Genomic DNA, 16,804 nt, shown 5'->3' with positions numbered 1-16,804 from the left:
TTCTCTTCTGTCTTCTTTATTGCCCACGTCTCTGCTCCATGCATCATTGCCGGTCTCACAACTGTCCTGTGTACTTGACCTTTCAACTTAATCCTTATTTTCTTGTCGCAGACAAACACTATACTGTACACAATTTCTTGGTCAATTGGAATATTTCTTTTCCCTTCTAATGGTGGCCAGATGTTAGTGTTTGATTTTTTTTAACTTAATAGTAGTTTGCCTCTGAAGGGTCCCAATCTCCAACTATTTCTCCTGTGTACTTGTGATTTCCCTTTTATGTTTCTGCCGTCTCTCATAATATTCCATCACCTTGAAGTTTAAGGATTGAAGGTCAGGTCAGCAGCTAGAAAGGTCAAACAGATTTTCTGTCATTGATAACACTCGTTTTAAGGAGAATCAACTTTTAGGTATTCTACTTAGAATGAAGGAATGAAATGCTACTATTCTAATACTTTAATTCCCTACTTGGAATGAAATACTACCTATAAAATATAAATCTTTGTCCTGGAATCAGTCCTATAAGAAAACAATTATTAGGACTGTTTAGAGAGAGATAAAAGGGAAAGATCGGGTTCTTTCCAATCATCAAGGAATACAAGAACTTTGGGAATAAAAGCTCAAGAAAAATTTAGTAATGATTTGTTAAAATTGAGTTTTTGATAAAATATATAGGAAACCTGCTAAGCATAGTTAATCAATGTAGATAAAAGTGACTGATATAATTAATAAAAAGGTTTTATATGGCAGAGCTTAATGTTTATATTAAGTATAAAGGAGTGTGCTGGGAAACATGTATGGTAGAGTACTGATTAATAGGATTAAGGATAAAACAGAGAATGCAATCTTAGAAGTACAGGGTGGTTTTAGAAGAGGTAGGGGTTGTATAAATCAGATTTTTACAGTTAGGCAGATATGCGAGAAATATTTAGCAGAAGATAAGGTGGTGTATGTTGCATTTATGGATCTGGAGAAAGCGTATGATAGAGTTGATAGGGAAGCAATGTGGAATGTGATGAGGTTATATGGAGTTGGTGGAAGGTTGTTGCAAGCAGTGAAAAGTTTCTATAAAGGTAGTAAAGCATGTGTTAGGATAGGAAATGAAGTGAGTGATTGGTTTCCGGTGAGAGGGGGGCTGAGACAGGGATGTGTGATGTCGCCGTGGTTGTTTAACTTATATGTTGATGGAGTGGTGAGAGAGGTGAATGCTCGAGTGCTTGGACGAGGACTGAAACTGGTAGACAAGAATGATCATGAATGGGAGGTAAATCAGTTGTTGTTTGCGGATGATACTGTACTGGTTGCAGACGCGGAAGAGAAGCTTGGCCGATTAATGACAGAATTTGGAAGGGTGTGTGAGAGAAGGAAGTTGAAAGTTAATGTGGGTAAGAGTAAGGTTATGAGATGTACGAGAAGGGAAGGTGGTGCAAGGTTGAATGTCATGTTGAATGGAGAGTTACTTGAGGAGGTAGATCAGTTTAAGTACTTGGGGTCTGTTGTTGCAGCAAATGGTGGAGTGGAATCAGATGTACGTCAGAGAGTGAATGAAGGATGCAAAGTGTTGGGGGCAGTTAAGGGAGTAGTAAAAAATAGAGGGTTGGGCATGAATGTAAAGAGAGTTCTATATGAGAAAGTGATTGTACCAATTGTGATGTATGGATCGGAGTTGTGGGGAATGAAAGTGACGGAGAGACAGAAATTGAATGTGTTTGAGATGAAATGTCTAAGGAGTATGGCTGGTGTATCTCGAGTAGATAGGGTTAAGAACGAAGTAGTGAGGGTGAGAATGGGTGTAAGAAATGAGTTAGCAGCTAGAGTGGATATGCATGTATTGAGGTGGTTTGGCCATGTTGATAGAATGGAAAATGACTGTCTGCTAAAGAAGGTGATGATTGCAAGAGTTGATGGGAGAAGTACAAGAGGAAGGCCAAGGTTTGGGTGGATGGATGGAGTGAAGTAAGCTCTGGGTGATAGGAGGATAGATGTGAGAGAGGCAAGAGAGCGTGCTAGAAATAGGAATGAATGGCGAGCGATTGTGACGCAGATCCAGTAGGCCCTGCCGCTTCCTCCGGTGCCTTGGATGACCGCGGAGGTAGCAGCAGTAGGGGATTCAGCATTATCTTGGGTGGATAACTGGGGAGGGTGGACTGTGGCACCCCTAGCAGCACCAGCCGAACTCGGTTGAGTCCCTTGTCAGGCTGGGAGGAATGTAGAGAGGAGAGGTTCCCTTTTCTGTTTCATTTGTTTGATGTCGGCTACCCCCCAAAATTGGGGGAAGTGCCTTGGTATGTGTATGTATGTATGTATGTATAAAGGATTTGATGAAAAATTTTCGTTTAAAATGATTTTGACAACTGGCCGAGTGAATTTTCTATCCCATGCTAATTTGTCTTAAAATCAGAGCGTGTCCTTAGTTTAGGCCCATAGAATAGAAAAATTTAGTATTCTAATACAATATACAGTAATTATGTGGTGAACCCATTTTTACATGAGACTTCAATCATGGCACTTGACTAAGAGGAAGCCCATACAAATGAGAAGAGTACAGAAATAACTTTTAATTTTATCTAGCTAGATATCTAGCATGCTATTTTTTGTCCATCAGTGACCACTTTCACCAGTATTGTCCCGGCAAAGATTTATATATGTTTTATGCCCTTATTTTAGCATTTAGATTACCAAGAGCGCAGCGCCTGTGCGTAATACATTACTTGAAGTACAATTTTATATTTTTGTGAGAGCAATTTGATTTTGTTTCTCAGATTACAGGAAAAAGGAGAAGCAAAATACACTACGATAATCTAAAAGATAGGACATATGAAGTACTGTAGTTGGTGAACTTTTGTTTAGAGAAGAGATGATTAAGTGCAAATAATAAATCTTACATTATGCAGTAATCACTCGTTCTCATCAGCACTTCAAATACACATTCAATCACCTCGCCTTCTATTTTCAGTGCTACCCATTACCGGTATGTAGATGTAAATGCCTTAAGGGGCAAAAGTATAAGTAAAACAAAGCAAATATTGAACACTCCCAAATAGGAGGGGGAAACCACTTCTAGACCATGCAATCTAACTGCACTGTACTTAAGTCAATGATTGGTTCAATGAGAAGGTAGTTTGTCGACTGTCTAGGGTATGTGGAAGCTACCCTATCCATGCATTGTATTGTGGATTATTTTATGTCACTTCATTATCACAAAAGCTATCAATAGGCAGTATAACAGTGCATAAAAATGTAGTCGACCAATGAGTAACAGTGTACAGTAAATTGTGCTGCTAAATGTTTTTTTTACAAACCATAAAAAGAGCTGTTGTGAATGACAGTGCCACGGTGTTATATCAGAATTTTTTTTTACTGATTTGTCTAGTTTCTAATTTTATTGTAAAAATCGGGTGATTAACAAACCAGTTTGATAAGCATTATCCTGTTTGTGGTTTAAGGACATTTTATAAACTTATTTGCTGGATGACTTTCGTACAGCCTCATTACCTCGACTTGCATTTCTTTCCTAACTTTGTAACGTTAAGGCTGACAATGATACGAAATTAAAAATTACTGTGCAGTTTTTCAAGTTTTATATGACTGCAGCTTAATTTTTGCTTGCTTCATCTTAAGAGAACAGCTGCAATTCGTCCTCGAGTGCAGGCATTGTTTGTGAGCACAGGAAGGACGAAGAGGAGGGTTGCTAAGAACACTATCTCGGCATGGATTCGCAGGGTCATCCACCATTCCCTGAATCCAGACCCTCCTCCGTCACGTCGCCCTAGAGCACATGTCAGAGGCATCGCTACGTCTCTGGCATTCAAAAGAAACTACTCAGTGACGCAGGTTCTATAAGCAGGGGTTTGGAAGCGTCAAACGACCTTCACAGCCCACTACCTGCAGGACGTGACCCACAGGAGCCTCGATACATTCTCTATCGGCCCTGTGGTGGCTGCACAACAGCTGGTTTAAACCTCAGGCTCCTTAATGGACAAGCAGCAGAAGGTTGAGGGCATTGTTACCCAGTTTTAGTCTGCATGAATGAAAAGATATGCCTGGCCCTTGTTCTTTTCTTCATCCTCCCCTCTCTTGGGGAAAGCAGCATCCTGGGTTCTCTGCACAGCTGACCTCAAAGCACTGCAGGTAAACCATGCTTCCTTGTGTTCCTAGTATTAAGATAATACTGTCGCGTCCCCCATACCCTTACGAGGTGGTATTGGGAACGTCCTAACCTAGAATTCCATCTAATGGACTCCAGGTCAACTTCCAAGGATGAGTCACACTTCATTCCTTCATACACACGCTTACGTAGGCCGCGGTCCTTGCAGAGCAAGGTACTTGCGAGGTGCAGGGACTCCTTATCTCGAGTTCTACACACTCAGATACTGAGTCCCCGGGCAAAAGCCAAAAAGCCAGTAAGGGCTGGGACTTACCACCCTTCCTAAGGATTAAGTCACCCTATTTAAATAGCGTGGTTTGTATTTCGGTTACAGAACAAATAACAAATTCGTAGATAATTTGTATTTTTCCTAACCATACAAACCCTAGCTATTTAATCAAACTTGCCCGACAGCCCTGTCCCCCGTGAAGTCCTACCTCTAAGCAAAGTGAACTAGTTCACCGGTGTGTGAGGGGGGAGGGGTAGCTAGCTACCCCTCCCCTACCCCCTCGCTAACTAGCGAGGGGGTAGTAAATCCTTGTTAAAATTCTAATGGCTCGCCATTTCAGCTATGCCGAAAGTAATACCCTATTTAAATAGCTAAGGTTTGTATGGTTAGGAAAAATACAAATTATCTACGAATTTGTCATTTTATTCAACTTCAGAATGAAGTCATAATTTCAGTGTCTGTGCAATTGGCCATTCTTTATGTACTGTGCATGAGAGACTATAAACACTTTTACACTATTTTAAGACCTATGTGAGTCTTATGATGGTAGAGTACATTATGAATACTGTAGTATCTGATTCAAACTACGAACCTTTGTTAGAATTTACGATTAACTTAATCGGTCTCAAGGTTATGGTTTTAAATTTTATTTTTGTTTTGCAGGTCCAGGTTGAGCTTGAAATGTAATTGATCAGTAGTAGACAACAACAATAATTACTACTACTACTACTAATTCGACTGTTGCCATATTGAACACACTTGAGTTTGTTTAAACAAGGTAGTGTAGAAGAGTATAGTTAGAATTGATATCAGTTTGTTCATAGGTGTAATAATTCGACTTGCCCATTGCCGATAACACGTTAGCTCTTTTCTTCCCTCCATGTCAATATTGTTGTCTGTGAAGTTAAATTATATTTTCTCAGTGAATTACAAGAAAGTGTCGGTAAACTGTCGACTTATTGTGAGGAACATTTAAATTCATTTATATTTATACGAGACTTATTTGTACCTTGACATAATGTAAATAGTTAATAAAAGAATTATTATTTACAATTTTGAGTGTTGCCAAATTGAAGGCTATGGTTTTTGATTTTGTACACTTTTGCAGGTCGAGTCAATATTTGGTGTAAGAGAAGATCAAAATACTACTACTGCTCTCATCAGATTTAATGAGCACAAAATGGTTGTGTGAATGATGGAGAACATTTGAAGCCAAATAAGGTAAGGAAAAGTGTAATGTAAAGGTAGAATTCAGATTGCAAAATCATTTATTTTATGTTCATAACCAAAGCAATTTTGTTGTCAGAAGGTTTTGCGTTAGGCATTACTGTACTCATTTCTAAACCACAACCAAGGTTTATTCTTTGACAAATTGTATGCAATCTTCCCTTAACATTTTAAAGGTTAAAATTCTGCTCATGAATGACAGAGGCAAATGGTAGTGACAATGCCCTAGAGACTGACCATATATACATATGATAGTCCCCAAGCGCCCTCTTCACTCAAGCGAGGACAAGGGAGGGTCAGGTAATGGCTGCTGATGACTCAGCAGATAGACCTGTGGGCTCCTCCCAAATTCCCATTTATAGCTCGCAAGGATGATGAGGTTGCAGACACTACAAGAAACTATCCAGCTTGAGGAGGACTCGAACTCCAGTGTGGCAGATCGCCAGGCAGGGGCGATTCCATTAGGCTATCAGGTTTAATATATGCTTACAGTATATGATTGTTCTTGGGATGGAGTTTACCTAGTTATACTATATGTGGAAATAGGGGATCTAGGGGTATCGTTAGGGTGGGGCTGCGCATACTCAAGGTTTTCTACAATCGAAGGTATCTGCTGACTGATACCCTTAATTTTAAATGTTGAGGTCCTATTACAGACAAACACTATACACAATTTCGTGGTCAATTGGAATATTTCTTTTCTTTTCTAATGGTGGCCAGATGTCAGTGTTTGATTTTTCTTAACTTAGCAGTAGTTTGCCTTTGAAGGGTCCCAATCTCCTACTATTGTACTGTGATTTCCCTTTTATGTTTCTGCTGTCTTTCATAATTTTCCATTGCCTTGAAGTTTAAGGATTGAAGGTTAGGTCAGCTGCTAGAGAGGTCAAACAGATTTTCTGTCATTGATAACATTCGCTTTAAGGAGAATCAACTTTTAGGTATTCTACTTGGAATGAAGGAATGAAATGCTACTATTCTAATACCTTAATTCCCTTCTTGGAATGAAATACTACCTATAAAATATCATAAATCTATGTCCTGGAATCAGTCCTATAAGAAAACAATTATTAGGACTGTTTAGAGAGAGATAAAAGGGAAAGATCGGTTTCTTTCCAATCATCAAGGAATACAAGAATTTAGGGAATAAAAGCTCAAGAAAAATTTAGTAATGATTTGTTAAAATTGAGTTTTGGAAAAAATATATAGGAAACCTGCTAAGCATAGTTAATCAATGGAGATAAAAGTGACTGATAGAATTGATAAAAAGGTTTTATATGGCAGAGCTTAATGTTTATATTATTAAGTATAAAGGCGTGTGGTGGGAAAAGTGTATGGTAGAGTACTGATTAATAGGATTAAGGATAGAACAGAGAATGAAATCTTAGAAGTACAGGGTGGTTTTAGAAGAGGTAGGGGTTGTATGAATCAGATTTTTACAGTTAGGCAGATATGTGAGAAAAATTTAGCAAAAGGTATGGAAGTCCATGTTGCTTTTATGGATCTGGAGAAAGCGTATGATAGAGTTGATAGGGAAGCAATGTGGAATGTGATGAGGGTATACAGAGTTGGTGGAAGGTTGTTGCAAGCAGTGAAAAGTTTCTAAAAAAGGTAGTAAAGCATGTGTTAGAATAGGAAATGAAGTGAGCGATTGGTTACCGGTGAGAGTGGGGCTGAGACAGGGATGTGTGATGTCACCGTGGTTGTTTAACTTGTATGTTGATTGAGTGGTGATAGAGGTGAATGCTCGAGTGCCTGGACGAGGATTGAAATTGGTAGACGAGAATGACCATTAATGGGAAGTAAATCAGTTGTTGTTTGCGGATGATACTGTACTGGTTGCAGACGCGGAAGAGAAGCTTGGCCAATTAGTGACAGAATTTGGAAGGGTGTAGGAGAGAAGGAAGTTGAGAGTTAATGTGGGTAAGAGTAAGGTTATGAGATGTACGAGAAGGGAAGGTGGTGCAAGGTTGAATGTCATGTTAAATGGAGAGTTACTTGAGGAGGTGGATCAGTTTAAGTACTTGGGGTCTGTTGTTGCAGCAAATGATGGAGTGGAAACAGATGTACGTCAGAGAGTGAATGAAGGTTTCAAAGTGTTGGGGGCAGTTAAGGGAGTTGTAAAAAATAGAGGGTTGGGCATGAATGTAAAAAAAGTTCGATATGAGAAAGTGATTATACCAACTGTGATGTATGGATCTGAGTTGGGGGGAATGAAAGTGACGGAGAGACAGAAATTGAATGTGTTTGAGATGAAGTGTCTAAGGAGTATGGCTGGTGTATCTCGATTAGATAGGGTTAGGAACGAAGTGGTGAGGGTGAGAACGGGTGTAAGAAATGAGTTAGCGGCTAGAGTTGATATGAATGTGTTGAGGTGGTTTGGCCATGTTGAGAGAATGGAAAATGGCTGTCTGCTAAAGAAGGTGATGAATGCAAGAGTTGATGGGAGAAGTACGAGAGGAAGGCCAAGGTTTGGGTGGATGGATGGAGTGAAGAAAGCTCTGGGTGATAGGAGGATAGATGTGAGAGAGGCAAGAGAGCGTGCTAGAAATAGGAATGAATGGCGAGCGATTGTGACGCAGTTTCGGTAGGCCCTGCTGCTTCCTCCGGTGCCTTAGATGACAGCGGAGGTAGGAGCAGTAGGGGATTCAGCATTATGAAGCTTTGCAACCTTCATTCACTCTGACGTACATCTGCTTCCACTCCACCATTTGCTCCAACAACAGACCCCAAGTACTTAAACTGATCCACTTCCTCAAGTAACTCTATATTCAACATGACATTCAACCTTGCACCACCTTCCCTTCTCGTACATCTCATAACCTTACTCTTACCCACATTAACTCTCAACTTCCTTCTCTCACACACACTTCCAAATTCTGTCACAAATCGGCCAAGCTTCTCTTCTGTGTCTGCAACCAGTACAGTTTCATCCGCAAACAACAACTGATTTACCTCCCATTCATGGTCATTCTCGTCTACCAGTTTTAATCCTCATCCAAGCACTCGAGCATTCACCTGTCTCACCACTCCATCAACAAACAAGTTAAACAACTACGGTGACATCACACATCCCTGTCTCAGCCCCACTCTCACCGGAAACCAATCACTCACTTCATTTCCTATCCTAACACATGCTTTACTACCTTTGTAGAAACTTTTCACTGCTTGCAACAACTTTCCACCAACTCCATATAACCTCATCACATTCCACATTGCTTCCCTATCAACTCTATCATACGCTTTCTTCAGATCCATAAACGCAACATACACCTCCTTACCTTTTGCCAAATATTTCTCGCATATCTGCCTTACTGTAAAAATCTGATTCTTACAACCCCTACCTCTTCTAAAACCACCCTGTACTTCCAAGATTGCATTCTCTGTTTTATCCTTGATCCTATTAATCATTACTCTACCATACACTTTTCCAACTACGCTTAACAAACTAATACCTCTTGAATTACAACACTCATGCACATCTCCCTTACCCTTATATAGTGGTACAATACATGCACAAACCCAATCTACTGGTACCATTGACAACACAAAACACATATTAAACAATCTCACCAACCATTCAAGTACAGTCACACCCCCTTTCTTCAACATCTCAACTCTCACACCATCCATACCAGACGCTTTTCCTACTCTCGTTTCATCTAGTGCTCTCCTCACTTCATCTATTGTAATCTCTCTCTCATTCTCATCTCCCATCACTGGCACCTCAACACCTGCAACAGCAATTTATCTGCATCCCTATTATCCTAAACATTCAGTAAACTCTCAAAATATTCCTCCCATATTTTCCTTGCCTCCTCTCCTTTTAACAAAATCCCATTTCCACCTTTCACTGTCTCTTCAATTCTTGAGCCAGCCTTCCTTACTCTCTTCACTTCTTTCCAAAACTTCTTCTTATTCTCTTAACTTAGTATCCTTTGTATTAAGTCCACATTGTCATCTCAATATCCTCATCTCGGTTACATCAATCTTGTTCTCATGTCTCTTAGTTGCCCATGTTTCAGACGAGTACAACATTGTAGGTCTCACCATCTGGAGCTCGATCCTGCTTTTTAGTTTTTTTGGCATCCTACTATCACACAGCACCCCACTACATTTCGTAAAGCTATTCCACCCTGATTCTATTCTTCCCGTCAACTCTTGATCTAGATCTCCTGTATTTTGGATCACAGACACCAGATATCTAAAATTTTCCTCCTCTTCCAACTTATAAAAATCGATCTCAAGATCTTCCCCCCTCTCCCTTTCTGCTTCCTTGAATTCACAGTGCATTCCTACAGTCTTGATTCTATTTATTCTCAGATACCTCTCTTCCAGACTATTCCTCCATCCGTCTGCTTTAATATTTAGTTCTTCATCAGTAGCGCACAAAAATCCATATGTATATAGTATTGTCTAGGGGATTTCACGTCTCAGATCTTCTTCGAGTATATCTAGCAACAGAGTGAATAAAAATGGGCTTAAGGCTGACCCTTGGTGAAGGCTTACCTGTAGATTGAATATCACACAGTCTCCCGCTTCACATCAAACCATTATTGAACAATTTTCGTACATATCCCTAACAGAATTACATATACTTCAGATATTCCTTGGGCCCTCCTTTTCCAGATCAATAAATATATAGAAGTTCTTTCTTCCTTCTCTATATTTCTGTTACCCCTCTGATGGTCCAGCACTTTGCTGCAGTAGAGGGGCTTGAGTGTCTCAATGATGGGCTGGGCAATGGCGGTGGGGTAGTTTATCCACCCTGTCAGGCTCAACTATACCGCTAAGGCCAGTTCTGAGAGACCAGACCAAGACTGGACCCCCCTATAGGCCTTCTCCTTTATTTAAGATGGGCAAAGGCTAGGAGAAGGAAAACTCCAAAATCAAACCAATCAAGACCCCAACGGCGGAGCTTCCCAGCGCCGCCGGAAGAGGGCAATGCCTGTCGGGCAGGCAACAAGGCGGGCCTTGACATAACAAGAACCCGGCAGCCCGATGCAACCAACATCGGAGAAACCGCCTGTCTCATATGTCTTGAGCCGCGGTGAAAACGGTGTGGGCTAAGTGTGTGTGCGTGGCCGTTGCAAAGCCACGACCACCCAAAACAATATACCCAGCTACTGGCATTCTGTCGTTTCCTCCACCCTTCTTCTGATAGGAGGCTGATGGCTATCGACAGAACCCAATACTCGGACACAAGTGGGCGCCGACGACGACGATATTTCTGTTAGTTGTCGTACAGAATACATTGCATCTGTTGTCCTTTTTCCTGGCATGAAACCTTGTTGGATGTCTAAAGTATGCACCAACCCTCTCAGTCTTCCATCTCTGATTCTCACCCAGATTTTGAAGGTATGAAATAGTAATTTTATCCCTCTATAATATGAACAATCCATTGCATCTCCCTTTCCTTTGTATATGTGGATCAGAAAACTAATCTTCCAGGCAGCTTGCATCTTTCCACCTTTCAGAATAGCATTTAGCAGCTTATAAAGCACATTACTCCGTCTTGACCCAAATGCTTCCAAATCTCAGCTGGTAACTTGTCTGGTCCCATCGCTTTTCTGTTTTTCATACTTTTTAAGGCTCCCTCAACTTCCACTCTTAAGTTATCTCTTGAATTGGACCAGAAATGCTTTCCAGTTCCTCTGTGGGTATTCTTTCATTTTCTTCATTCATTACCCTTTCAAAATAGCTTCTCCATTTTTTCTTTATTTCATTGTCACCACTCAAATCATTGCCATTTCCATCTTTGTTCTAACTGGTTTTACATCTTTACCCATTTGATTCCACTGTGCTGAGCTTCTAAATATTTTAACTCCCCTTCTCATGTTTCTAGTTCTTCATAAAGTTTATCGTGCAAACCCCCTTTCCTTCACTCACTGCACAATTTGCAATCCTATACTCCTCCTCACCTTTATTCTCCTCTGATGTTTTCCAGATTTTTAGTTTCTCTCTTGGTTATAAGGATGTTTCCTATTTGTTTTAAGGATGTTTCCAATTTCTACACTCCACGACCAGGTCTCTTTTCCATTCTTTCTTTTACCAGATGATCATTTTCATATATCTCTATTCCTATTGTCGTTATAATATCTGCTATCACACATCCGGTGTGGTCTGTGCCCTATATGTTGTCTAACTCTGTCTACAATAACTTCCTGTTTCTTTGTATCTTTCAATTCCCACCAACAGATCTAACTGATGCCCTTTATACTTTTCCATTTCTTCTTCTCTAATATCTGTTAGTAATGTTCTATGGTGGCTTGTCACTTGCTCGTAAGGCAGGTTCTTACTGTTTTGACTTCCGTCACAACCTCCTTTCTTACTATTATATAATCAATCAATTGGGAAAAAACATTGCCACTTCTATATGTTATCAGGTGATTTTCTTCTTTGATGAACATTGTTTTAATAATTTTCATTCTATATTATAGGACACAGTCAAGAATACTCAGTCCCTTATTATTTTGCACTCCTAGCACATGCCTCCTCCTTGAACCTCCTCAAATCCTCTATTAGTAGCACCAACTTGTCCATTAAAGTCTCCCCCCACCAATAGTCTTTTGGTAACTAGTACCTCCTGTGAGGCTTCATTTAATTCCATCCAGAAGGTTTCATTTTCAACCTGGGGATGTACCAACTTGTGGTGCTTAAACACTTATGATGCTCCAGTTTTCTCCAAATCATTCTAATTTTATTTTAATGATACGATCTTTTACTCTAACCAGTTCCAGTACATAGTCTTTCAAGTCAGGGGACAAAATGATTCCCATGTCATTCTTTGTCTGTTCTAACATAGTACATCTTTTATCATGCGCCAATTTCTGCAGCTCGTTCTTCATTCCACTTTGTTTCCTGTACTAGCCAAATGTCAATTTTCGTATCCTTCATCATTTTAACAACTGCAAAGCTTTTTCCTGTCATCGTCCATACATTAAGTGAAGCCATTCTGACATCCTTTGGGTTGTCAAACCTATATCAGATTTTCTTGTTTTGCCTTCTCCACCCTTTGGAAGGTAACCTTTGCATATTTTCCACAAGTCACAGGCGAGGGCCTTGCGCATTGCTTTTGAAGTATGCTCTAGCCATATTCAGATTTCAGTGTTATCGAGCCGTCATAAAAGATTGGGATGGGGATAACCTGCAACAAATCCAATTTAGTCGCTTATTTCCTGTTCTGTCTCTATTTTGCACAATTACCTGAGCCTTCATAAGGGTGTTCAATCATTTTGTCTTTGCAGCATCCCTTTGGACCCTACCTACACTACTCCAGTATTTAGCCTTCTATTTACCTCCTGTCCCACTTCTTCCAACTACAATAACTGTCTAATATCTTTGAACTTGACTTTATATTACATTTGGGGCCTTTTCCTCATGTTGCTCTGACACTAAGCTCCCTGGCCTCTGCTGGGTTTTAAGGCTGAAATTCATAAATGCAGTACATATTTTTGAGATCTACCTTTTTCTAGCATCAGGACTCCTCTCATCCACCCTGTACAGAGGTTAATGCCGTCAGTGCAACTCATTTTGTGTACTTAAATATTAAATAAGGGGGTCTATAGCATTTCTTGAGGTTTTAGATGCACTTTCATAATATCCTTCTATTATACCCTTGTTCTTGTATCTTTTCCTCTATCCTGCTGTCCAGCCTCTTTTAGCCTTTACTTCACAGTGTAACTGGAGGTTTGTCCTTTAGTTGCATTTGGTCACTGAATGGCCACACGGGCTCCAGTGTCTGGTTGTGTGGATACATAAATCCAGTCCATCTTCTCAAATTCCTGGCGTATGATACGATCTTCCCATCGTACTCTAGCCATGATTGTGAAACATTCTAGGTCACAACTTATCAAAATTTATTGCCTGTAATTTCCTAAAATGGAACACCAATGTTTAACTTTGCCTGGTAGTAATCTCCTGAAACTCTCTGAATATCATGCATACATTTCTTTGTCCTAAGTAGGGATTAGTGTACTTGAGATGTGAACTGAATGCAAGAAGCCCTAAATCTGACTACCTTTTACAACAAAAACTTCATGCGAAGAAGTTACTGCTTAAAGCCTCTCAATGTTACGTAAATAAATAACCGCAGCTAAATATTTTATCCATAATGTAGTGCTGGAAGTTGCAAATATGGCATGTATCCTAACAAGCTTTGTAAATGTCCTCCAAAGTTTTACACTTTTTTAAATATACCCTCTGGTCTTGGGTAGATGTTACCAGAAGTTTTCTTAGATTGGTGGTTTTATCAGAATTTGCCACTCCTTTTATAACTAGATGATCAGCTTTAGTAGCAAAATACTTCCTGATCCTTGGAATGTCATCTAGACCTCTATGTATCATAACAATTACCATTAGTTCCTGAGGTCACTTTCAAGGTCAGATCAACTGAAGGATTGATTTTATCAAAATGTTGCACATTCTCTTGTCATAAATAGCTACTTTATTGCTATAAATTTCTTGTGCTTGGTTGCAGGGCCTAGAAGTCCTAATTTTAATCACAACCTAATTGGGTACAGTAAAGTTTTCCATTTGTCCGTAGAACCAGGTAATCTTAGATCTGCCATATTTTGAAGATATACATTACAATCTTGGACATTTTTCATTTTGTTAGTTATATTATAGTATAGGCTATCCAAAGGTATGACAGTTGGTCAGGCTTCTTTGGTAATAAACTGAAGTGTGTATTGTGATTTTTAGTCAGTAAATTCTATACAAATGAGTACAGTAATGTATTGTGTAATATGCATGTTTCATGTTATGTTGTATAGGTTTTCTCTTGAATTTTAGGTCATGTATTGAATGAAAACATATGCACAGAGGAGTTGAAAAATATTTTCAAGGTAATCAAAATGTATTTGAAATTATTACTCTGCAGTGATCTGTGCCAATATTCAAATAATCAAGGCTTACAATTATATGCTTTACATTGTGTTGTTAAAATACCTTGTGACTCTTTTTATAAGTAATAATGCTTTCAGTATCATTTCAATTTGGGGATGGATCAAGATGACCTATTACTAGTCTCTTGAGGATGATGGAAATGTTAATTTAGAGGATTCATATACAGAAGAGGAAACATAACATAAGGAAATTATCTTGAAAAGTGAATTTCCTCAGGAAATGATAAACGACTTGTCTTTTTAGAGGATATAAGAATATTGATCGCTGTTAAGTTACTGTGATTGACCTAATTTCTTCTGTAATGATTACTTATAAACTTTTTTTCGCATCTAAAATTAAACCAATTGATATTTCAATTGCAGTATGTGTAAATAAATGTACAAGACTGTTTATCTAGATTTAATCAGTTATATCTTGAAGCCTTGATGAATGGGTTTGTTATTACGAAGTTTTACTGTACTCCTTTCTAGAAGCCACTATAATTAGCCACCTATGCGGGAACAAAATGCGATTGAACCTCTAGAATTATAAGCTGAATCGGATTCAGTAGATTAAACGTGATTTGATTTTTGCGATTAAATAGTTTGAAGTATGAAAGGTAATTTTTCATTGCTAATTATTGACTGGAAAATTGTTAAACTATTTTAAAAGTTGCCTTATTTTAGAACATTTCAAGTCTCATTTTTGTAGGTAATGTAAATCTACTGAACATGACTGCATGGCAGGTGCATGATTCAATTACTTGTTGATGACTGAAATATACATATATCTAGGTTTATAATTAAAATTCTTGTCTATGAAATTTCATTCAATTGATTTTCAGTCTTGGTTGAATTTATTTTACGTAAATATCCTAGCATACTTAAAAGCATTGAATGTGCCCCAGTACTTTTTTAGCCTAGATTTCATAAATTTAATTCAGTGTACAGTACCCTTTTTCTAAGTAGAATATTTTTTTAATTTCATTGAAAGTACTGAAAGGTGGATTAAAAGTTATTGATAATGAAAAAGAATTAACATCATAATTATGGTACTGTTTTATTTTTTTTTATCATGGAACATCGGAGATTGATAATTTCATGTCTTATTTAGAGACCATTAGGAGATCATTTCCTATGGATGATTCACTTTCAAGATTAGTTTCCATACCATTTTTGGGGTCAATGTGTTGTGTCGTCTCCAAAAACTTAACTGTCGAAGGTTAAAACAAGGAATCCAATATGACAAGTTACCAAAGAAATGTGTCTTCTCTGCTCTAAGAAAGGTTTCCTTCCCTGCCCCAGGGCCAGTTTTATCAATATGCATAGCACAAACTTTGCGAGTACAGAATTCAGGCTCTATCGAGTCCTTCACATCATTGCTTATGCTGAAATGCGTCTGTCGACCAATGACACATTATCACCAAGAACCAATACTAGTGTTGGAGACAAACTTTCCTCGGCTCTTGTATGCTCTTGTCGGGCATCTTTTATCTTTGTCAGGCAGTGGAACAGATGTTGTCAGACAATCGAAAAGAAGTTCTTTCTGTACATTCATACTACCAATATTCGGGCATCCTCCTCAACCATCAAGTTAAGTGTTGGTGATTTTCTAATGATGGTTTTATTCATTATTCTTAGCGACAGAGTTGACGTAATAGACACTAAATTATTAATGTCCAAGTGCTACCATATATACTGTGAGTTTTACTACTCGCTTTAATTCGCTTAGGGACATTTATTTAGTTTTGTTTTTATTTTTGAAAACCACTTGGAAAGTGTAGCTTTTGGGTATTACAGACTGTTTGTTCACGTTGTTTTTTCCAAGGCCAAGTCGTAGTTATTATATCAGATGAGGTTAGTTGGAATTGTTTACACATTCAAGCAAACGTCCCAACTTTTTTTAGTTGGTTTTAAGTGTTTAGGATTAGTATCACTTCTTCAATTATTACAAATATATGGGTAAGTTTTTTTAGATTGTAAGTGTCTTAGAATCGAAACTGCATTGATTAGCCTTCACTACATAACTAATAGGGTAACATATTGCATAAACACTTAAACACAAGCAATGGGTGTAAAGTAAATGTGTGCTTTGATGCATGATTAACAAACATCAAGGGGGTAATTTGGGTGAATTAACCGACAAGAAGAAATGATTGATAAGTAGATGTCCCTTTTAACGTATATTTCTTTGTTTTTGACGACGTTTAGATAAGACAAGGTTGAAATTTATGGCAAATTTCAAAACCATCAGTGTATAGGCTAGTTGTTCTGTAACTGACATACAAACCACATTATTTAATAGGGGTATTACTTTCAGCG

General features: G+C 38.6%; 2 long non-coding RNA genes across 9 annotated transcripts in view; one reads left to right on the top strand and one right to left on the bottom strand.

Moving 5' to 3' along the window:
• Positions 1–16,804, top strand: part of LOC137621428 (uncharacterized) — a 337,042-nt gene that overhangs the window by 22,416 nt on the left and 297,822 nt on the right. For all 3 annotated transcript variants that reach the window (XR_011040226.1, XR_011040225.1, XR_011040227.1), the window contains exons 2-3: positions 5,037–5,151; positions 5,482–5,594. This is a non-coding gene — a long non-coding RNA (uncharacterized lncRNA). The remainder of the gene's footprint in view (positions 1–5,036; positions 5,152–5,481; positions 5,595–16,804) is intronic.
• LOC137621427 (uncharacterized) overlaps positions 1–16,804 on the bottom strand; it is a 315,539-nt gene that overhangs the window by 153,846 nt on the left and 144,889 nt on the right. The window lies entirely within an intron of this gene.

Source organism: Palaemon carinicauda, chromosome 28 (genome assembly GCF_036898095.1).
Source record: "Palaemon carinicauda isolate YSFRI2023 chromosome 28, ASM3689809v2, whole genome shotgun sequence".
NCBI classification, from domain to species: domain Eukaryota; kingdom Metazoa; phylum Arthropoda; class Malacostraca; order Decapoda; family Palaemonidae; genus Palaemon; species Palaemon carinicauda.
Note: the sequence above shows the minus strand (reverse complement) of the source record. Positions and strands in the feature narration are given on the sequence as shown.